Source organism: Leopardus geoffroyi, chromosome B1 (genome assembly GCF_018350155.1).
Source record: "Leopardus geoffroyi isolate Oge1 chromosome B1, O.geoffroyi_Oge1_pat1.0, whole genome shotgun sequence".
Lineage (NCBI taxonomy): Eukaryota > Metazoa > Chordata > Mammalia > Carnivora > Felidae > Leopardus > Leopardus geoffroyi.
The window spans coordinates 25,218,189-25,241,715 of NC_059327.1; the positions used below are offsets into that span (position 1 = coordinate 25,218,189).

General features: G+C 44.5%; 1 protein-coding gene across 5 annotated transcripts in view; it reads right to left on the reverse strand.

Annotated features, from left to right (window-relative positions):
- TRMT9B (tRNA methyltransferase 9B (putative)) overlaps positions 1 to 21,921 on the reverse strand; it is a 73,491-nt gene extending 51,570 nt beyond the window's left edge. For 2 of the 5 annotated variants that reach the window (XM_045455510.1, XM_045455501.1), the window contains exon 1: positions 20,548 to 21,189. The gene's annotated coding sequence lies outside the window, so the exon portion shown is untranslated. The other 3 variants (XM_045455484.1, XM_045455474.1, XM_045455493.1) reach the window with 3 other exon arrangements.
- Positions 21,922 to 23,527: the final 1,606 nt, after the last annotated feature.

The window sequence follows — 23,527 nt, forward strand, 5'->3', positions numbered from 1 at the left end:
CCCCTCCCCCGCTCCTGCTCTGTCTCTCTCTCTCTCTCAGAAATAAATGTTAAAAAAATTAAAAAAAAAAAAACATATACTTGGTCTTTGACTACTGTTCCTGACACATAGCTCCTAAAACCATTGTAATTTCCTATATAAGAGCCCTGGGGACATCTTTTGTTGTAATATTTAGTTTTTTTCCCTAGATATTCCTGCAGTGGCTCCAGAGCATGAAGGTGAAATGGGTATCTTTTGTTATTAATAAATGCCAAACCCCTTTCAACCACACCTGAGTTTATGTTAACGAGGTAACCTTTGGAAAGCCCCTAAGGAAGGGCTGCTTGCCAGGGGAGGCGAGGGTTGGAACTACATGCCCATCCCCCAGACCTCCAGAGAAGAGAGAGGGAACGGAGGTTAAGTTCAAACATCAGTGGCCATCCATGTCACTGCAAAGGGCAAGACTGCATTCTTTTTGACGGCTTAGTAATTTGCATTGTACACACGCCACATCTTCTTTATCCATTCATCAGTCACCGAACACTTGGGCTCTTTCCATAATTTGGGTTATTGTTGATAGTGCTACTGTAAACATTGGGGTGCATGTGCCCCTTCAAATCAGTATTTTTGTATCCTTTGGATAAATATCTAGCAGGGTGATTCCTAGGCCATTGGGTAGTTCTATCTTTAACTCTCCGAGGAACCTCCACACTCTTTTACAGAGTGGATGCACCAGTTTGCATTCCCACCAGCAGCATAAGAGGGCTCCCCTTTCTTTGCACCCTTGGCACCATCTGTTGTTTCCTGACTTGTTAATTGTAGCCATTCTGACAGGTGTGAGGTGGTATCTCATTGTTGTTTTGATTTGTATTTCCCTGATGAGTGATGTTGAGTATCTTTTCATGTGTTTGTTGGCCATTTGTACATCTTCTTTGGAGAAGTGTCTGTGTCTTCTGTCCATTTCTTTTTTTTTTTTCAATAATTTTATTTAATGTGTATTTATTTTAGAGAGAGAGACAGAGTGATCAGGGGAAGGACAGAGAGGGAGACACAGAATCCAAAGCAGGCTCCAGGCTCCTAGCTGTCAGCACAAAGTGGGGCTCGAACCCACAAACTGTGAGATCATGACCTGAGCTGAAGTCAGACACTTAACTGACTAAGCCACCCAGATGTCCCTCTTCTGCCCATTTCTTAACTGGATTATTTATTTTTGGGTGTTGTGTTTGGTAAGTGCTTTACAGATTTTGGATACTAGCCCTTTATCCGATATGTCATTTCCAAATATCTTCTCCCAATCTGTAGGTTGCCTTTTAGTTTTGTTGATTGTTTTCTTTCCTGTGTAGAAGCTTTTCATCTGATGAAATCCCAATAGTTCATTTTTGCTTTTGTTTCCCTTGCCTCCAGAGACGTGTCTAGAAAGAAGTTGCTATGGCCGAGGTCAAAGAGGTTGCTGCATGTGTTCTCCTCTATGATTTTGTTGGTTTCCTGTCTAGAGTGTATTTATGCTAAGTGACATAAGTCAGCCAGAGAAAGACAAATATCATAATGATTTCACTCATATATGGAATTTAAGAAACAAAACAGATGAACATAGGGGAAGGGAAGGAAAAATAAGATAAAAACAAAGAGGGAGGCAAACCGTGAGACTCTTAACTATAGAGAATAAACTGAGGGCTGCTGGAGGGGCACTGGGTGGGGGGATGGGCTAGATGCATGATGGGCATTAAGGAGGGCACTTGTTGGGATGAGTACCGGGTGTTGTATGTAAGTGATGAATCACTAAATTCTACTCTGGAAACCAATACTACACTATAGGTTAACTAACTTGAATTTAAGTAAAACCTTAGAAAAAAATACCAATGGCCAATGATTTCATCAATCATGCCTTCAAAAAAACCTGAAGGATACAGTTCAGAGAGCTTCCATGTTGGTAGACAAGTGTCAGGAGGGCATGTGTCAGGAGCATGCACCTCAATCTCCAAGGGGACAGAAGTTTGGCGCCTTAGTGAGGTCTGGGCCATGCCCTCAGTCTCTCTTCTATCTGGCTCTTCCTGAGTTATATCTTTTAAAATAAACCAGTAATCTAGTAGATAAAGTGTCTTCCTGAGTTCTATGAGCTACTCCAGCAAATTAATCTAATCCAAGAAGGGATTGTGGGAACACCTCACGTATAGTCTGTCAGAAGCACAGGTGACAAGCTGGACTTGTAATTGGCACCTGACGTGGGGACAGGGGATCTTGTGGGACTGAACCCTTAACGTGTGGGATCTGAGGCTATCTCCAGGTAGATGTTTTTGCAACTGAGTTAAACTGTAGGGCACCTAGCTGCTGTCACAGAATCCCATCTGGCGGGGAGAAGTGAAACGGTGAAGTCACTGTATTCAGAGTAGAGAAGACTCCCAGGAGCGTGTTTTTCCTTTACATTCATTCAGTCAATAAAATATGCAGCTCAAAAACTGGAACATCAATACATTAAACCTCACAAATAAAACTTCAGAAGTAGAACTCAGGGCATTTTGGTGTGATGGAAAATACTGTACTGCGAAAATACCCAGGGCCCAGGTCTGTCACTTCAGCACGACCTTGGGCAGGTCGCTTAGCTTCTCCAGGAATATGTTATTTTGTCTTAGGTATAAAGTGCCCTTCCTCGTCTAAGACTGACTGCCATAGAGAAACGTACTTTAACATCCCCAAAGTGCAACATAATTTTCAAGCACTGACATTCTATGCCAGACTCGAATTTCTTCTTATGTCCCCAGACCTCAGAGTAGAGAACAGGTAGAGATTTGGGTAGTGAACTAGGAGCTAGAGTAGCTCTCTAGGACAAATCAATCAGAAATTTCTAAAGGATTAATGTTTGCCTGTGAGAGGAAAATTCCACAGAGCAAGCCAGTGGCTTTCTAGATTAAAGGAACCGAAATCAGGAAGGTCTGTCCACTCTGTTCCTCTTCCCAGCCTCATCTTCTGCAGGCCTTTATAGTCTTTTAGTGTGTATGTCTTTTGTGTTTGGGGTGACATCTCATTTAAAATAGAAATTCATTAGGGGTGCCTGAGTGGCTCAGTGGGTTAAGCATCTGACTCTTGGTTTTGGCTCAGGTCATGATCTCACGGTTTGTGGGTTCGTACCCTACATCAAGCCCCGCGTCAGGCTCTGTGCTGGCAGTGGGGAGCCTGCTTGGCATTCTCTCTCTCTCCACCCCTCCCCTCCTCACTGTGTCTCTCTCCCCCTTTCTCTCAAAATAAATAAACTTATAAAATAAAATAGAAACTCATCTTTATCATTGTCTTTTTTGAGAAGCTGTATTACACGCAAGGTCCTTCAGCCTATACAATGACTTGTAACAATGCTTCAAAACAAATTTAAAATTTGTTAGCAGCTTAGTCCCCGTTACTACGTTCATATTGACAATCACTCTATGGAATTAAGACAGTGTTCTGAAAATGTATTTAATACTCTTCTGGCATTCTGAGTGGATTCGTGATTCTAATACTATGAGAGTGACAGCTTCCCACTTAATTAACAAGAAAAGTGGAAAACTCAGGAGGCCTTGTCTTCCCGAGAAATTACCACCGGTAAAGGGCAGCTTTCTGTAGAAAGGAATACACTTAGATGTAGTGTATTAGTGAAGAAAAGTTCAATATAATCAAAATCGGTCAAATGTTAACATTTTAATGTCAGTTCTATCACAAGAAAAACCTCTAGGGCGAGCACATCGTCACTGTCCTTGTCCCTATACCTTCACTGTGGTCTGATGAGCTTCAGGCTGTGTGCACATGGTAGGGGAATGCAGGAGTCGAGCGCAAGACTTTGATGCCTTAGGGTCCTGAGGCGAAGACGGAGCTGTGACAGTGCCTGGTCCCATTATGGAATCCATTTGTTCCTGAGCCTTTGGGTAGTTTTTTACATATGCTTTTGCCCAACATACCAGTATTAAATTTAACTCACCAAAGATTTCCGGGCACCACACATATCTCTTTAGATGACCATTTCAAAGAGAAAACAAATACAGGAAATGATTTACTCAGAACCCTAGAGTGAAGCAGTTTTTTTTTTTTTTAACATGAAACCCATAGAAATTCCTGCTTCTTGATCCGATTTTTCATGTACCTTAAGTTTATTTTCATGCTATCTAGAATTTTATTACGGACACCTCCCATACCTCAGGAGCATTAACCACTGGTGTCTGTACTGATGAGGAATGCTACGTGATCCTAAAATGCGTTTTGTTGTATGAGGATTATGTTCGCATAATGCAAAAATCGAAAGAGACACTGTAAAAGGTAAACAAGGTAATGAACATGTTGTGAACTCAATTTCTCGCTCCTGTGATCTGGAGAAAGGAGGCCTTGAGTCCTCCAGCAGGCACCTTCCCACTGTGCCCAACTCCTGAACAAACAGGCTAAGCCCATCTTGGAGAGGATGATTCATCCCCCTGAAGCCAGAGTGGTGGAAGGGATTAGCATGCGCCATCCATCTCCTGTGTTAGTCTGAGAAGTCCTGTGCTAAATAAATATGGACTGAACTCCAATGTGGATCAATTAAAAGAAAAGGTTGTTTTTAATGTTTATTTACTTTTGAGAGAAAGAGAGAGAAAGACAGAGGCATGAGTGGGGGAGGGACAGAGAGAGAGAGGGAGACACAGAATCCGAAGCAGGCTCCAGGCTCCGAGTTGTCAGCACAGAGCCCGACTCGGGTCCCAAACTCACAGACCACGACCTGAGCTGACAGATCATGACCTGAGCTCACAGGTCACTCACAGATCATGACCTGAGCTGAAGTCGGAGGCTTAACCGACTGAGCCACCCAGGCACCCCCAATGTAGATCAATTTTAATAAAAACCTATTATCACATAATTTAACATTAGAAATAGCTGAGGTTCAGGTGCCCGGGTGGCTCAGTCGGTTGAACATCCGACTCTTGATTTCGGCTCCTGTCATGATTCCAGGGTCACAGGATCGCTGAGCTTGGAACCTGCTTAAGATTCTCTCTCTCCCTCTGCCCCTCTCTCCCTGTAAAATTAAAAAAAATGAAAACTAAAAAAAAAAAAAAAAATTTAAAAATAAAAATAAAAAAATGAAAACTAGCGGAGGTTGACAAAGATGTTATTTATTTTAATCACCTTTATGTAAATCTTACTAACATATACCACCTATTTTTATTGTCTTTCTAAATATCCTATAAATAACATATTTTTTTAATTGGTCACATAAGGGCTGAGTATGAGAACTTTGCTCTCTGGGGCTTAGGAGAGTGTCTGCATCTACATTAAATGGGATTAGGTTTTGAGTACTTCTTGACCGTTTCTGGATAAGCCAATTTGGTGACATCTGTACTGACCGCTCTTCCGCCTTCTTGGTTCTGAGTCGTGACCTGGATGCTGACAGAGGCTGGCAGCACGGGTGACCTCCTGCTGCGTCCCCGGGGCCTGGCCCTCTGAGCCTGGCCTTCTGATCAGCAGGCTTTTGCTTTGTAACCAGAGCTCCCTGACACTCTCCTTGCTGTGCCTTTGCTTCAATGCTAGTTTTGTTTCTTTGACACTGAGCTCCTAATAGCTCTGATCCTGGAGTTCCCTGTATTGTCGGCAGCGACCCACCCCTGCTTCATGCATATGGAAAGTGATGTGGTGGTAGGGTTTGAATGTTTACACCACGCACAGAGGCTCTCCGTTCTAAGTGCCGCAATTATGAAAGATGCACAGAAATAGGAGACATGCCAGCTGAAAGAATGGTCTAATTTGCAGGCAGCTTGCATTGTGTTTTATAAGAATATGTTTGACATTTTAAGCTTTGCTGTGGCAGTAAATTGTACCTCTCCTAGCAGCAGGAGTTATTAAGTCTGTGCCCAGAATAAACCAGACTGTTCTGGAAAGTTTCATTTTTTTCCAATTTTCATCCCCCATTTTATAACTGTGTTTGTCTCTTCGGAGATAACCCTATAAGGATACAGTCTATTATTTCTCATTTAGAATTAGAAATACCACTTATTTAACCTTCACAGGGTTTTATCATAATCTCCTTAAAAAGTCAATTATGAGGGGCGCCTGGGTGGCTCGGTCGGTTAAGCGTCCGACTTCGGCTCAGGTCATGATCTCACGGTCCGTGAGTTCGAGCCCCGCGTCAGGCTCTGGGCTGACGGCTCAGAGCCTGGAGCCCGTTTCCAATTCTGTGTCTCCCTCTCTCTCTGCCCCTCCCCCGTTCATGCTCTGTCTCTCTCTGTCTCAAAAATAAATAAACGTTGAAAAAAAATTTTTTAAGTCAACATGAGTTCTGATTGTAAATTTTAAAAAATTAAAACTAAATATGACAAAAGATTTAACCTGAAAGTCCTGTGGCGGATGGAGTTATCTCCATCTTAGTGCTGGCTATATAGCACCTAATGGAATCTAGGATGCCATCTTCATGGCCTAAATGTTTGTGTCTCTCCCAAAATTCGTAGGTCGAAGCTCTAAGTCCCAATGTGGCTGTGTTTGAAGCTGTGTTGAAGGAGGTAACTAAGATTAAATGAGGTCATAAGGGTGGGGCCCTAATCCAATAGGATTAATGTCCTTATATCTTTATAAGAAAACAGAGCAGAGGGGTACCTGGCTGGCTCAGTCAGTAGAGCATATGACTCTTCATCTTGGGGTCAAGAGTTCAAGCCCTATGTTGGGTGTGGAGCCTACTTAAAAAAGAAAATCCAAGAAAATACACTGAAGAACTCTCCCTTGATGTGCACATAGAGGAAAGGTCATGTGAGGACAAGCAAGAAGGTGGCCATCTACAAGCCAGGAAGAGGGCTCTTACCAGAAACCAGATTGGCTGGGACCTCAATCTGGGACTTCCAGTCTCCAGAACTGTGAGAAATAGGGATCTATTGTTGAGGCCACCCAGTCTGTGGTGTTCTCTTATGGTAGCCCATCCTAAGACACCTTCTATTTTGTAATAGGCACAATTATTTTGCCAAGAAAGCTGATGATACACCATCAGCTGTAACATGCACCCCCAGTTCCCATGATGTTGAAACACGAAAGGTTAAAAAAAGGTGAATTAACAATATTTTACAAAGGTAGTTTTTAAAAAGCACAAACAGTGAAGATGACAGTAATGAGCGGAGGTTTTTGGTTCTCTTTTTGTTTTTAGAGAGTGTGCTGTGCACAAGCAAGGAGCGGGGGAGGGGCAGAGGGAGAGGGAGAATCCCAAGCAGGCCTCATGCTCCGTGCAGAGCCCCATGCAGGGCTTGATCTCAAGACCGGGGGATCCTGACCTGAGCTGAAATCGGGAGTCGGACGCTTAACCGACTGAGCCACTCAGACGCCCGACTGGAGTTTTTTAATGTAGCTTTTCCTCAGAAAAAGGCCAATAGTCTGCTTCAGTCACCAGATCTTTGTTTTATGGCCTCCTAAATTGTTAGAAAATGAGATGGTGCAGAGCTCATGCACAAGAAAGTGAGGGCCCCAAATGGGCAAGTAGATATAAAACCAAAGCTTAAAGTTTTATTGTTTACATTGGGAACCTAACACAGTTTCCCCGGAAAAACCTGAGATATTGACAAAACAGCGCCTTATCAGGCTAACTCTGCTCCTACCTTGCTGAGAAAATGCACATTTCTTCAGTTTCCCTCCTTGCCACCCCAAGTCTTGTCCATCCCGCGCCCCCCAGAATTACCAGCTGCCTCTCAAAGGCCAGCATCTCTCTGTTGAGCTCCTCTTTCCTGGCCGTCAGTCAACCCTCTGTCTCTCTGCAGCCTACCCACCCCCCCCACCCCTCCCCACCCCCCCCACCCCCCCCGCGGCCTCCTGTCCTCGCCCACACAGCCACCATCTCCTCTCCTGAACCCGGAACAGAAAACCACACACCAAGCCAAGCCACGCCCAGCCCTGCACCCGCCCGCCAGCGTTAGACGCCCCTTCTCCTCCTTTCCAAGAGGGGTCCGCGAGCCTTGCCTACTTCCTTGGCCTTCCTTCGCCTGTCAACCCGCCGCGGCCTCCCTGCCCTGGAACACCACTCCATCTCAACAGTCTCTCGGGTTTTCCTGCCACAGGCTTCCATCACCAGGTTTTACAGCAGCATCACAGGTCTCAGAACAGCTGTGGTTGAACTGCACAGGATGATCATTCCGCTGGCACCCCCGGGACTGACCGTTAGCACACGGACCAGAATGTACTCTTTCTGAAGCCGCTGGTCATCCAGCAGGCAGGAAGCCTGGCACAGCTAATGTGCTGCCCCAGTGAAGGGCCCCGATCCTGAGCAAGACCTGGGAGGAGGGCGGGCAGGGTATAAAGGCCAACAGGGAATAGCATCGTGCTGAGGTGGGGTGGAGGAAAACGTCAGCTGCGTGTGAAAAGAGGTTTAGGCTCTATGTCATCGTAGGTGAAAACTAATGCCATTAGGGTCACTTATAAATACTTGAGACCCAACTGTTTAAGGAAAAAAAAAATAACCTATGTGAGTTTTTAAAGGACGCTTAACTGACTGAGCCACCCAGGCGCCCTTGTGTTTCTCAAGGAGGAAGGACTAGAATCCACATGTACTGATTCTCCAAGCCCAGCGGCCCAGCTTACCACACTGTAGTCTAGTTTAAATAAACAGATCCAGGAAAACAGGCTTTGTCCGGAGTAGTTGGTGCACAAAGTATTCAATAACCTGCATAAATGCTTTAGTGATTACTGTTTACCTATGGTCAAAATTTCCACGTCAAAATAGAACAGAGTTTTCCTCCACTGCTTTATTGTTCAAGTATTCTTCGATGTCCTGTTTTAGTGGATGAATCATAACACACAGAGCACTGGGAATCATTCAAAACACCAAACTGTGTGCTTGAAAGTTTACAAGCTCACCGCTGAGTCAAGAGGGCATACCCTGCCTGCAGCACAGAGAGCCAGTATTACGTTGATCTGCCTTCAGCTCTACCAGTGGTGTGATTTCTAGTGGCTTCTGCTTGTCAAAGATTCACTGTCACTGTAAGGTGATATGCGCCCCATAAAACCATCAGTTTTACGCAAGGATATATCATCCTCGTAAGAACAAAAAGCTTTCGTATGCACGCACTGCCAGTACATTTCAAGAGGCCCCAAATGTGCATGAGTAGAACAAATTATCAGACAAAAGGTCACAGATTACTTTGGCTAAAAAAAATATCTTTAAACATATCCAGCTCGACCTTCTGCTCGCTGGTTTCTGTATGCTGCATACATCTGGGTGTGCGTGGGTATCTATATAGCTTTTTTAAGGTGTATGGTCTAGCCCACTTTGCCATAGTTATGTAGGAACTATAGCATGCCTCACTACAAAAGCAAGAAGAGCTCGGTCTGCATTTCTGCCAACTTGATGCAAGGCCTTAAGAGCTTCCTGTGGAAGAGAGCCAGCATGGAGAATCCAGTCAATGTCTGCAGTGGGGAAAATTAATGGCAGACAGTTGGAGGGACTAGGTGATTGGCTGTGCAGCTTCAGGACCAGCATTTCCTCTGGTTTCAGGTCCATCGATGGATTCTGTGAGTGCGGACCCAAGTCTTTTTTAAATTAAAAAAAATTTTTTAATAATTATTTATTTTTGAGAGAGAGAGAGAGCAGAAGAGGGGCGGGGGGGGGGGCGGGTGGTGGTGGAGAGAATCCCGAGCAGGCTCCATGCTGTCAGCACAGAGCCCAATGCAGGGCTTGAAACCACAAACTGTGAGATCATGACTTGAGCCGAAATCAAGAGTCGGATGCTTAACCAGCTGAGCCAGCCAGGCACCGCACCCCCCACCCCGCCTCCACCGACCCAAGTCTTTAACCACTATGGAAAGGAAGTAGTCTGTTCAGAAGTCTCATTGCGTGCATCCTCCTCACCTGCTGAGAGGCTGGGTGAACAGCCTGCACTTCAGGTTCAGTGTAGCTGATTAGCTGTTTCAGCTGGGAACAAATGACAGAACTCTCATTTATTCATTTCAATGACTTGGAGCTACGTTCCCTACACTTGACATGCCATCACCTGGACCCCTGAAGGTAACAGTTTCAGCATCTTCTATTCTAGCAGCAGGCAAAGCGTGCATTACTTTTTTAAGACGTAGTTTATGCAATTTCTAATTTAACATCTTGCATTGCTGGGAAGCATCAGTTAAAACTCAGGAACCAATATTGATACCTTATTATTAACAAATGCCCATAGTTTATATCAGGGTTCACTCTTTGTACTGTTCTGTGCGTTTTGCTGAATACAAAATGTCACGTGTCCATAATTATAGTACCACTCAGAATAGTTTCACTGCCCTAAAAATCCCCTGCGCTCCATTATTGATCTCCTCTCCCCCCTCAAAAAATCCCTGGCAATCACTGGCCTTTTCATTGTCTCAGTCCAGAATCACACACTATTCTTTCCAGAATGTCATACAGTTGGAATTATGTCATATCTAGCCTTTTCAGACTGATTTCTTTTACTTAGCAATATTTATTTAAGGTTCCACCATGTCTTTCCATGGCTTAAAAGATACTTTTATCTTTGGATATCATTCTATCATATGGATATACCACTGTTGATCTATTCACCTGCTGAAGGATGTGTTGGTTATTTGCAGTTTAAAAGTGTTTATAATACAAACGTCTGTGTGCAGGTTTTCGTGTGGACTTGCCTGTTAATATTTCAGTCCCCACTGATACAGCTGCCGTCTGGTGAGAACAGACTTGTGGGCACTGTTCATTCTGGAAAGCTGTAAGATATTCACTTTGGGTCCATTTTTCTCAAAGCTCCTTAATACCTATTGGGCTCTCAGCTACCATTTCTGAGAGATTGGCAGATTAACCTCTGCAGATGTATTTTCTGAAGCTTGGTTATTACTAATGACCAAAAGTTTATCAAGTTCCTTCAAGGTGTTACGAATGAATTCGTTTTTTTATTGACTCCAGAGAGGGCTGACATCTGCCACAGAGACTTAGAGAGGGAGAGGTGGCAATCCCTTATTCGTTCCAGACATGTCAACATTACTTTCCAGGACTATAAATCCCTAGTGGAAATAAAGGTGCTTAAATTTTCAAGTAAAAAGTTATACTTTGGGGGCGCCTGGGTGGCTCAGTCAGTTAAGTGTCTGACTTCGGCTCAGGTCATGATTTCACGGTTCGTGGGTTCGAGCCCTGCGTTGGGCTCTGTGCTGACAGCTCAGAGCCTGGAGCCTGTTTCAGATTCTGTGTCTCCCTCTCTCTCTGCCCCTCTTCTGTTCACACACCATCTCTGTCTCTCTCAAAAATAAACCAACATTAAACAAATTTTTTTAAAGTTATAAAAAGGGATTATCTAAGCTGAGATCAGATGTACCAATGTTCTTGACATTGACTTTCTGATATCTACTTCTACAGCCAAAGGAACATTTTTCTCAGTATCTGGAAGGCCCACAGTCCTGTAGCCTGTCTCCTTTCATCTCAGCTTCCAAATCAACAGATGGCTGTTGGTTGGTTCTGTTGCCTGTTTCCAGGAAGTTCATTCCCCTGTGTTACAAAGATGTTCTTGGTCACATGGAGCCTTCTGTTGTTCAGTCTCCTGCTGCTGATTTCCTGGTTCTTTGTGCCGCTGAAGGCCATTGACTTGACTCAGATTCTGATGTTCTAGATGCCAGCCCTTTTCACTTGCAAAATCCACGATCAATGCATATGGTAGTGAAGACAGAAAAACTAGCTTTCTTCCTTGTGTGGACATGGAATTTGAGCCTGTGCATGCTTTTTTTTCCAGCAGGCAGTTTCTTTAGATTATCTGCAACCGCTGATTTTTCTGCTGAGTTCTATAGAGGCATAGCGGGACTCCAGTCTGACAGAAGGATGAACAGAAAGAGCCTGTCAAGGAAAAGAATGCTCTTTTTCCCTCCATTTTTAATTTCCTCATTTACAACTCAATACTGTGAATGGAAAAGAAGGGAAAGCAAGGGCTCACAGAGATCTTTGCACAGGCTCACAAGAGCCTTATTCACAATCGCCAAACTCAAGTGTTCACCTACGAATGAATGGATCAACAAAATGTGGAAATACGTACCCTTGGAAAAATATTCCTCCTTAAAAAGAAAGGAAACCCTCATACATGCTACAACACGGATAAGACCTGAGGACGTTACGCTAAGTGAAATAAGCTCGCTACACGAGGACAGGTAGTTTATTACTCCACTAATGTCAGGTACCTGGAGTAGCCAAATTCACAGGCAGGAAGTAGAATGGTGGTTGCCAGGAGTGAAGGCGAGAGGTGAGCAGGGACTTACTGCTTAATAGGTACAGTTTCAGCGCTGCACAATGATCACAATGATAAAAATTCTAGAGACGAATGAGGATACTTGCACAACAATATGAATATACCTAATGCCACTGAACTGTACATTTCAAAATGGTTTAAATGGAAAGTATTATGTATATATTTACCACAATCTCTAAGAAATCAATATTGCAGTTAATGCAATAATGTTATACAACGAGCGTCTTAATCTTGGGTGACCATGAATCCTGGTTTGCTGGCCTAAGTCCCCATTTCTGCTTCTTTGCCCAGGGCAATCGTTAATAGTACCCCTTTCACCTTTAACAGTGTCCCAGATTGAACAAGAAGTCATATAGTCCCCCTAGATCTGTTTCATAATCGCATAAATCATCGCATGGCCATTCTCATTTGCAAATGTCTGAACATTCAGAATGCACCTGCATTTTCTCAAATTACTCTATAAATTCAATGGCCTACAGAATGTTAGGGATTCTGATCTTTGTTTTTTTTAACTTAAAACAACACCCATTTATTAGCTGACAGTTCTGTAGATCAGAAGTTTGGAACAACAGGTCTGAGTTTTCTGCTCAGGATATGACAAAGCAGAAATCAAGATATCGGCCAGGGTGAGCTGTCATCCAGAAGTTCTGGGGGAAAATCTACTTCCAAGCCCATTTTTGGAATTGAATTCAAATTCTTGCGGTCGTAGGACAGAAGTCCCTGATAGGACGGAGGTCCCCCTTTCCTTGCTGCCACCCTTAACATTTTTTAAAAATTATATATTACTTTCTTTTTTTATTTATTTTTAATTTTTATTTCTAATAGATTTTGCCCCCCCCCTTTTTTTTTTTCGCGCGCGCGCAAGAGAGAGAGGGCACAAGTGAGCAAGGGGCAAAAAGAGAGACAGAGAATCCCAGGAGGGGCAGAGGGAGAGAAAGAGGGAGAGAGAAAGAGAGAGAAGCAGGGCTCACGAGAAGCAGGGCTCGAGCTCACCCAATGTGGAACTCGAACTCAGGAACTGTGAGATCATGACCTGAGCGGAAGTCAGATGCTTATGACTGAGCCTCCCAGGCGCTATGTAGATGACTTTCTGAACGCTGACTAAAGTACCAAAAGCAGCCCTCTTTCTTTACAAACTCATAATTTCTTTAAACCAAAACCCTCTAACTTTTGACAAGCTCCTTTCAACTTCTGCAGGTTCAAGGGAGCAGACAAAAGGCCCAGTCCGAGACAGTTGCCTCTTTTGGCTGCCGTTTTCTTGTTTTGCTGTTGTTAAAGATAGCAGCAGACAGTCTTTGAAGTCAGAGATATGTCTGTTTCAATTAACTCTGCTTTTCACCTTACGATCAGAAAATACCCCACTTTTTCTTTGAGAAAGCCACAGTTCTCCAACCTCACCATAAGAGCACCATTTTACCTGCCAAAACCCTTTCTGACGGTCTCCCCCAGAGTGAGTGTCAGTCTCTCAAAGGAAGAGTTGCGTATCTTTAGCACCCAGCACCAATCATGGTACAAAGGAGGTTCTGAATAGATACATCTTGAGACAGTGAGTAAACAGATCACTCAATGATGTTCAAATACTCGTCTTGCTTGATTGTCCTCAAATTCTGCTTTAAAAAATACACCAAAAAACCATGCCTTCTCTACCCACTTCCTGCTTCAATTTGGCCCATTGATGATCCAACCAGAGAGTGAGTTCAGGTTTGGATGTTCTACTTTATAATACACTTAGAAAATCAAAAGATCATTTTGATTGTTTTGTTTATTTATTTTTGAGAGAGAGAGAGAGAGCATGAGCACGCGTGAGCAAGCGGGGGAGGGGCAGAGAGGAGACAGAATCTGAAGCAGGTTCCAGGCTCTGAGCTGTCAGCACAAAGCCTGATTCGGGGTTTGAACTCAACAACCGTGAGATCATGACCTGAGCTGAAGTCAGAGGTTCAACCAACTGAGCCACCCAGGTGGTCAGATCATTTTGACTTTAAAAAAAATTTTTTTAAATGTTTATTTGTTTTTGAGACAATGCGAGAGACAGAGTGCAAGCGGCAGAGGGGTAGACAGAGGGAGACACAGAATCGGAAGCAGGTTCCAGGCTCTGAGCTGTCAGCACAGAGACCAACACGGGGCTCAAACTCATGAACCGTGAGATCATGACCTGAGCCCAAGTCAGACACTTAACCAACTGAGCCACTCAGGTGCCCCTGATTTCCAGTCCATAAAAGGAGTTGTGTCCTACAACTTAACCTGCCACTACGCTCCATATAGCTGAAGACAAGAACTCATCCCCCTTATAACCCAGGGGGAGGGAAATCCAGATTTTTCTCTTGAATGTTTGCTCAAATATGAAGGAAAGAGAAAAACTGTGGGAAGCGGGAAGTGGAGATCATAATGTGTTACTCTAACATAGATTAATACTACTTACTTTCCCTTATAATTAATCAAGCAATAGTGTAATATTAGATACAAACACTTCCCTCCTGAGAATACACTGTGTGTGGGGCTTAGGTGGGGGCTCAGGAGGGAGGACAGTGGATTTGTCTTGAAGCTGCATTTACAGAGCAAAAGCCCTGTGTTTATTTTCACAGGTTTAGTTTTGGTGGCTTGGGTGGGATGGCTAAACTCGGTGTCACCACTGGACTTGAAAGAACATATTCACATTATAGTGTGGTTTACCCCAGGCAGCATTTGTAATTCTGCATTTAAATGCTTTCACCACCTACCAGATATCTGAATGGAGTGTTGCCTGTTGAGACATAAAAATCAATTAAAAATAGATGTGATAGACTGACAAATTCACTAAGTTACCCTATTTGTTTTTGCTACTCTGCTTTCATTTTCTAACTCCAAATATCAGAGGCAAATATAAAATGACTGCATTCAGTAATCAAGATTAAGTCTTAGATACGCCAGTGGAATTTCTGACTGCCGATAAATGATCATTTATGACTTAGTAATAGTAGAGAGTCCATCATATTTACTTTAATGGTTTGCAAAAAACAGAATCTGACAAGTAGGGTATGAAATACGTTATTATAGTCAATACTCTTATTTAATTTCCAATTAACAGGTCATTTCTATCTTTATGATCCTTAAAGAAAAAGCACATTAAAATTATAGAGGAAAGAAAGATTTAGTAGAAACATAGAGACACAGATAACTCATCTAATGAAAGAGCCAGCCTGCCAGGAGCTATAATTTCTGTTATCACGCCCTGAATTCTTCCTTTGTATTGCTATGCATTAAACATAGCCTATCTGGGACTTTGGTGGGGAGGACTTTTTTAGAAATCAATTCTCCTGGTATTTGACTTTGATTACTAAATCAGAACAAAGGAATATTATTTCGTATTCAGATAGAACCACATGCAGAGGCAGGCACTTGGTAATTTTTAGTTATTTATTTGCTTGATGCTTTTTCCAGCAATTTCAACTATAATGACTATCATATCCATCTGTTTGAAATGGAAATTGGTTAGCAACCAGATCCTTTTTGGATTCTTACAATATATCATCTACCTGCTTTGAATGAAATATGCTAGCTCAGGCTCTGATGAAATATGTTTTAGATATGTAAGACGTGATGGGGTGTCACTCAGCTTTCATTCCAGTCTCCTTCAAGTGTGCGTTCCTCAATTGTGGAGGCTGGAAAGGTGTAAACTACATTTCCCAGAGTTCCTTGCAGCTAGGGTTCTGGGCACAGATCAGGTTCTGCCCATGGGATGAGCTGGATGAGAAGGAAGGGAGAGGGTATATAAAAAAAAAATATGTTTGCTAGCTTGTTTTTGTCATTAGTAGCTGTGTTCAGTCACTGGCTTCCTGTGTGGAATTGCACTTTGTAAGCAGCTAATCTGATCACTTGTGCCTTGGACTGTCAATAGCTCCAGTGGTGGCTCTGATTCCCAACCTTCATCCCTTGGCAATGACAGCAGCAGGCCTGGGGGGGGGGGGCAGTTCCGCTGTGCTGTCTGGGTGTCACCCCTACAGCTCAGCCTGGATCCTCTTCTCCCCTTTCAGCTGCAACCTCTTCTTCCAACCTTGTCAACACCTAACTACCGTACAAAAACCGTTTTGCTTACAGTAACTAGGATAGTTTCTATTATCTGCAGCCTCCCTCAACAGGGAAGAAGGGAGAGATGAGGGAATTCAGTGCACAAGACATTAGTTCTGATGCCTGGGAAGAACTGCCAAAGGGACAAAGTTTGTGCCCATCTGACACATACAGTTATACATTAAGAACAGGGAGGAGATCAAGGGCCATACCATCCAGATCTACCCAAGTGAGGGCCAACACTGCAGGGCCTGAGGTTAAAGCCAAAGCATAGTTATGAGGGCTGAGAAATAATTCTGGGGACCCCTGGAGAGAGAAGAAAAAAACATTAAGGAAAAAAAAATGACAGGGGAAAGAGGAAGGAAAAAGAAGGGAAATGAGAACAGGGAATAACAGTGAATAAAAGCACGCATATGGTGAAGAGAAGCCTATGCCAGATTGTTCCCTGACCTTGCCTGGATGGTGCTGGAGAGTGGTCCACCAAGGATACATGCTGCTTCCTGCCCCTGCTCTGCAGGCCTAGCTCACAGCTTCTCAGAGCTGGGCTCAGGCTTCTCACATACACACTCAGGAGGCCTTTCCCTGGGTGAAATACACGTGACTCTGTCCCTATAGCTATTGAATAGACATATAAATTCAAACTGGGTAAATACGTATAACCCATAAATTTTTGTGTATATATGCATATAGAGAGAGAATAGCTGGAAATACACAAAATGGAAATACACAAATAAATTTGTATATAGGACACAGATGTGTGTGTAGGATAGCTGGAAATCTACAAAATGTGTATATTAAACAAAAATCTGTTAGATTTTTCAGGAGAAAATTAATCCCAGTGGTTTTCAAGTCAGACAATTAGTAATGCAAAGAGCTGACAAACTAGTCAATCATGGTACATATCGGCTTAGGCTCTGATCAGCTTCAAAAAAATGATTGTAAATATCTTTTGTATAATGCATTAGAGTAGTCTGAGAGCCTAAGATGCTTGCTTACACAAAACAAGAGTTCTGAGACCATAATCCTTAGTATAAAAGACGAGAAAATGTGTGTCAGAGCCCAGGCCTGCTGTTCCAGCCTCATTCACAACATTGTCCCTTCCTCATAGATACCTGGCTCTCCTTGGCCCACCCCTACAGTATACATGCGCATACACAGTCTTCGCAGGCGCTGTTCCTTGCGTATTAAATGCTCTTCCTTCCTCAAGGACCTTCCTTCACAACCCCACCACCACCGCCTTAAGCAAGCACTCCTGACATCCCTCCCTTCACAAGTCAAATTCCCTGTTTCTGCCCTTGACATTTTTCCTGCCTAGCACGAGCACCGGTATAATTACAGGTTTACGTATGTATGCCAGCAGACAGGTGTTTCCTGAAAAGTTAGGTCTGTTTTTCTTGCTATGGTATTCTGAAGGCTCAGCATAGTGCCTTAGGTGCCTAGACAGTGCTGAACAAGTGAAAAGCTAAACGAATGCTATGGCTGTTTCGCCCCCAAAGTCCAAATGCTCCATTGTAAGCTATGTAACTGTCCATGGGAAGACTAGAAACTATTATCATTTTACGAGGGCCATACTTCTTTTTTTTTTTAACGTTTATTTATTTTTGAGACAGAGAGAGACAGAGCATGAACCGGGGAGGGTCAGAGAGGGGGAGACACAGAATCTGAAACAGGCTCCAGGCTCTGAGCGGTCAGCACAGAGCCCAATGCGGGGCTCGAACTCATGGACCGCGAGATCATGACCTGAGCCAAAGTCGGCCGCTTAACCAACTGAGCCACCCAGGTGCCCCAGGAGGGCCATACTTGTAATGGCATTAACAGAAACTAGCCAATTTAATGTTTAAATTCTATTTTAGAATTCCAACTGGTCATCTCTCCCTCCCCATACTGTCTCATCATCATTTCCAAACACCACGGCAGGTAATGTCTTTAACCCTAGATAAGCCAAAGGCCTGCATAAGGTAGAAGATACGCAGGCTTGACAGGGTGAGCCTCTAGCTCCCAAAAGACTAACTACTAGGAGCCTAGCATATACTATAGTGTATACTGTGAGAGCATACAGAATACACCAGGACAGGAGAATGGCCCGTTCGCCTGCACGTTCGGTTCTCCTGTCAGTTACGCAGCAACCCCTCCATAGCCCCCCGGAGATGACATTTAGGGCAATACATTTCTCCTCCTAATACGACTGCTCACAGCGTGCTAACCGCTCGATATTACAAATTACTCCGTGCGCTTCTCCCAACCACATCGGGAAGGCTCATTATCGCCATTTCACAGGTGAGGATATGGCCCCGAGATGGGATTCATTCCAGGTATTCCAGTGCGCGCTCTGAATTCCTTCTCTTGAGTGGTTAGAAGTTTGCCTGATTGGGAAGTGAGTAGCCAGAGAGAAAGCCGTCGACTCCTCTTGGTTGGATACCTCTTAGCTAGGGGTTCTACGCGACGTACTCTCTTACGACATCAAGAGAAGAAAATCACAAAAACCGAAGGACATTCAATTGGCCATGTGGCACCACCACACTTGCAGACCTTCCAGGGACCAAGCTATACCACAAGCAGGCTCCATTTTTATTTCCTTCGGTGTGGTCTTAAATAAATCCCTGGCATCTTAACACTTCCATACCCGTCTTCTCATAGCGCCTTCTCACTTTCCCTACAGGTAGAAACATAAGATTGCACAGACCAGTGCTGACAGCCTCATACCAACAATGCATTATACCCAGGGCTAAATGACAATGAGAGCTTGACTCAATTCCTATCTAAAATACAAATCAGAACATCACCATGCAGTAAAGAAAGATTTAGTTGCATTTTTTTCTCCTGTATATCGCCAAGCTTTACTGGTCCTTTGTAAAGGATAGAGTGATAGAACCTTCATCATGTGTTTCAAATTTTGGATACTAGTTTTCTAAAGGTGCATATGAATTATTTGTAGTGACATGCATATAAGTATTCACATATCTACCCGCCAGAAATACCTTCTTTAGAGTCCTCTTAACCTCCAGCAAGATTTGGCTTTAGAAAATACACATAAACAGAGCCTTAAGATTTATTTGGGAAGCACCTCTGCCCCTCCATTTTAAAACAGGATTAACCATGCAGACATAGTATTTTCAGTTTCACATCCCTCTGGTAAGTAAAATTTTTGTTAAAACCTTGACTACCTTGGTGATTTAGCTACAGCAACACACACACACACACACACACACACACACACACACACACACAGACAAATAATTTCCAGAGAACGTCATACAATAATTGAACCTTTCTAGAAATAGGCTTTCTTTTGAATGACAAGAAGAGCCTATAGGGAGCTCCAGTTTCAAATCTGACCAAATGCATTCACAAAGCAGTTGTCTCTGGAGTGGTCTCGTTAGTGAGGAAACACTTTCCAACTTGTCAAGGTCTCCTTTAAAAGAAGTTATGTGCAATCTGTGGCCATCAGGGAGTCGCTTTCATTCTCTGCAAACAACCCTCTCCTCTGAGGTCCTCTCAAGATCCCTCACCAACACTGGAGAGTCCTTTACACTGCATGTTCAGTCAGGCATCAAGGACAGAAAAATCCACAATCTAAACTTCAAACGGAATTAACCATTCATTAGACAGTAATGCCAAGGATTCCATAGTTAATGAGCCACACGAATAGTATTACATTCAACAGCTGAAAGGAGGAGTTAAATGTCAATCATTTGCCCGTAATATTGCTAATAACCTTAACCTCAAAACGATATAGATATCTTCTAGCTCTCTGCCCACAGGAAACGTTCAATGTACATTTAAATCCATCATACCAACTGATATAAAGCTTTGCACGTAGATATTTACAGGCTTACCCTCTTTCTATATAAAGCGTTTCTATCCTTATGATATTTACCACACAGAACCCAGGTAATACCACGAGATACACCTGGAGCAATATTACACAAATCCTAGCATCCCGTTTTGAAATTCCTTCTTAAACTGTGTTTTTTGTTGTCAGCTTTGACTATGTCCATAAGTTCTTTCACATCACCTAAAAAATATTCTGACCAACTTTCTGGGTTTAAGTTATTAGCTCACTGTCTCCTGCTAGTTAAAAATCAATTCCCAAGTGGTAGCTTCTAAAGGGAGAGATACACGTGTACTCCGTGAAAACAGAAATCTATTTTCACCTTTAAGACGCTAAACATGTCCCCTGCAGCTCTGAGTTCTGACTTATCCGATGTTAACATCTGAAGCACATCCCGCAATCCCCTGCCGCATGGCAGGCTCGCCTGTTTTGATCACGTCTAAGTTTTCAAGGTAAACAGGTCACTCTCGGCGCCCGGAACGACAGAGGAAGAGAGCACGAACTCACCTAGGCGGTCAGACCCGGGACACAGGGGGGCCCGAGCGCGCGAAGCGACCTGTCGCGCCCCCGACTCCCCGCGTGCTGGGGGAGGGCGGGCGCAGGGCGGGCAGAACTAGGGTGGGAAAGAGGCTCGCCACCGCTCCCCTCTGCGGACCATTGTCAGCGCCACGGTCGCCGGCGCTTTCTGCACGGTATGGGGGCGGGAGACTCTACCGAACCGAATAGTTGCAACGCTCTCCCGGAGCCGGGGAGAAAAAGCTGCTTTTGCATCAGAGCCGGGGGCCGTACCAGGTGTAACTTCCACCCCTTGACCTATTTTAGAGTGTGAGAGCGAAAGCGGTAGGGAAAAATAGACGGAGCGCGCGCGGGGGGAGGGGGGCTCCGGGACGCGCGTGCCCGAGTGGGAGCGCGCACCCGCCCTGCCGGGGCTTCCAAAGAGAAGTTACGGCGAGGGCCCCGCGGCCTCCCGGGCCGCGGCTCGGCGGCGGAGCTCGGGGCTGGCCCCCTCCGCGAGCTCCTCCCGCCGCCGCCCGGGTCCAGGCTTCGCGCGCTCTTCTCCGCGCGCGCGCCCTGCGCGGGAAGCTCCGTTCCCGGGGCTCGGGGGCCTTCGGGCGGGATCCGAGACAGTAGCTGGGCGACCGCCCGCGGCCCCGGGCGCGCGGTTCCCCGCCCCCGTCACCGTCTCCGCCTCCCCGACCCGCCCTCACCTCTCCGGAGGCGGTGCTTGGGCTCCGGCGGCGCCTCCAGGCCGGGAGGACTGATGGCCTCGGAGGGGCGGCGGAGCGGAGCCGGGGGAGTGTCGCCTCCCAACCCAGTGCCCTGGGGACGCCCCACCCGAACGTTCCCGGGAAGTGAGGCTCTGCCGCTCCCGCCCGGCCCGGGGATGGGGGTGACCTTCCTGCCTCCTTCCCAGGCTCTGCGCATCAGCCTTTCCCGGCGTGGCCGGTCCTACGTGGGAGAGGACGCCAAGGGGAGTACACCTGGCCGGCCCGGAGCACAGCAACGCGGTACCTGGGGGTGACAACAACGTGACGCTTTAGCGCGTCTTTTCTCCTTTGATTTTTGCAACCACCTACTTCAACGGAGATGTGCCTGTTGGGTTTCTGGGATAACCGAAGTCCGAGGTGCCAATGCTTAGTCTCCAGATCTTGTCATTGAAATGGGATGGTTAACCTGTTCAAAGAGTTTTGCAAAACTAACCCCATCAAAATAGCATCTATCAGAAGGAGGAATGGAATTTAGGTTAGAAGTTTGTGTCTAAAATTGGACACGTCTGCCCCATGCACACCCTCTTGCTTCTGTAACAATAGGGTTTAACTACTTTCTGCCAAGTCCTTGGTGTGCTAATCTTCAACCCCTATTAGTAAGCAACTCACTAGTCGTCAGAAGCCTGTGCATTACAAAAAAAAAAAAAAAAAAAAAAAAAATTCTCGGGGTGGGGGGGGGCGCTACTCTAGGGCTCCCATAGACACTGGTGTATTTAAGGTACTACTAAGAGGGTGGGTGGAGATCAGCATACAGTTTGTGATTCTGAAATAATTTGCCAGTGCAGCACTATATTGGGGTAGGGGAAGGAACCTTTACTTGGGTATTTCCATGCTCAGGAGAATCAAATCGACATTTCCTTTTTCTGTAGAAGTTTCCCTTTCGCATTTAAAAGGGGGAAAAATCATGAGCCTGATTTCACATGTTTTTCTTGAGCTGGATCCCAGCCCACTGAAGTGCCACTGGTGATTTTTATTTCTATTCCATGGAGATGCAACCGCATACGTCCGTGAGTGCAAGATACACATATTTGACACTGTGATGTCCCATGCCATCTTCTAGCGGTGCACCAGGGGACAAGGCACACCTAAATGAGTATAGTGACTTAAACATAGCAGGTACCTAGTAAATACCTGTCCAGTGAATGGGGTCTCAACAGTATGTGATAAATACAAAAGTGGCCTGTTTGCAATTCTGCGGGAAAGCATGAAGGAAATCAGTTAAAAGTGACGCGGTCAGGGAAGACGCCCTGGAGGTGGTGACAGGTGCAGGATTTTGCTATGAAGAATCGGCTAAGGGATGAAAGTAAGAAAGTCTGTTTACTACGTTTCTGAGATATGGCAGGAGAAGAGGTTCTTAACATTTTGTAGGTATTAGGCTCATCTAAGAATCTGAGAGAAGTTTTGGAACGCTCCTATATAAAAAACAAATGTAAAAATGTTTGCCTATATTTTTCTGGGATTTCACAGACTGGCTAAGGCAAATCTACAGAATCCCTAGAGTTCTGTGGACTTGAGTTACCATTTCCTCATTCGGCGGCAGGGAGGAAAATAAGGAGATTATTCTACTTGAGGCCATCATAACAGGCATTTCCATGGCCACCACCAGAATTTGGGTAATGACCAAGGGAATAGAAAGAAAATTGTGCCGTAGAGGAAATGTGTACACTTGACAAGTAGAGTCCTCTTTCTCTTGAAGCTAAAACATAGCATTTGTGTTCTTTTTGTACCTGAGAATTTCACTTTCATCTCTCAGCAAAAAGATAGAATAAAATATGGCTGTCAAACATGGCTGATGCAGGGCCGGTACATGGAATGGAATGGCAGGCAGGGTATTGAATTATCATCTCCTTACTTGTGATGTTTGACATTATTCATGAACAAAGGTAAGTAATCTTTGCTCTCAAGTATACATAACCAATTCTATGATATTTCTTTTTATTTTAATTTTTTAAGTTTATTTATTTATGAGAGAGAGAGGCAGCATGAGTGGGGGAGGGGCAGAGACAGAGAGAGAGACAGACAGAATCTGAAGCAGGCTCCAGGCTCTGAGTTGTCAGCACAGAGCCTGACACGGGACTCGAGCTCACAAACCATGAGATCATGACCTGAGCCAAAGTCAGATGCTTAACTAAGCCACCCAGGCACCCCTATGATATTTCTTAATTTGGCTGGTTAAAATAGAAATTTGATATTAAAATTTCTTTTTCTTCCTTCCTTCC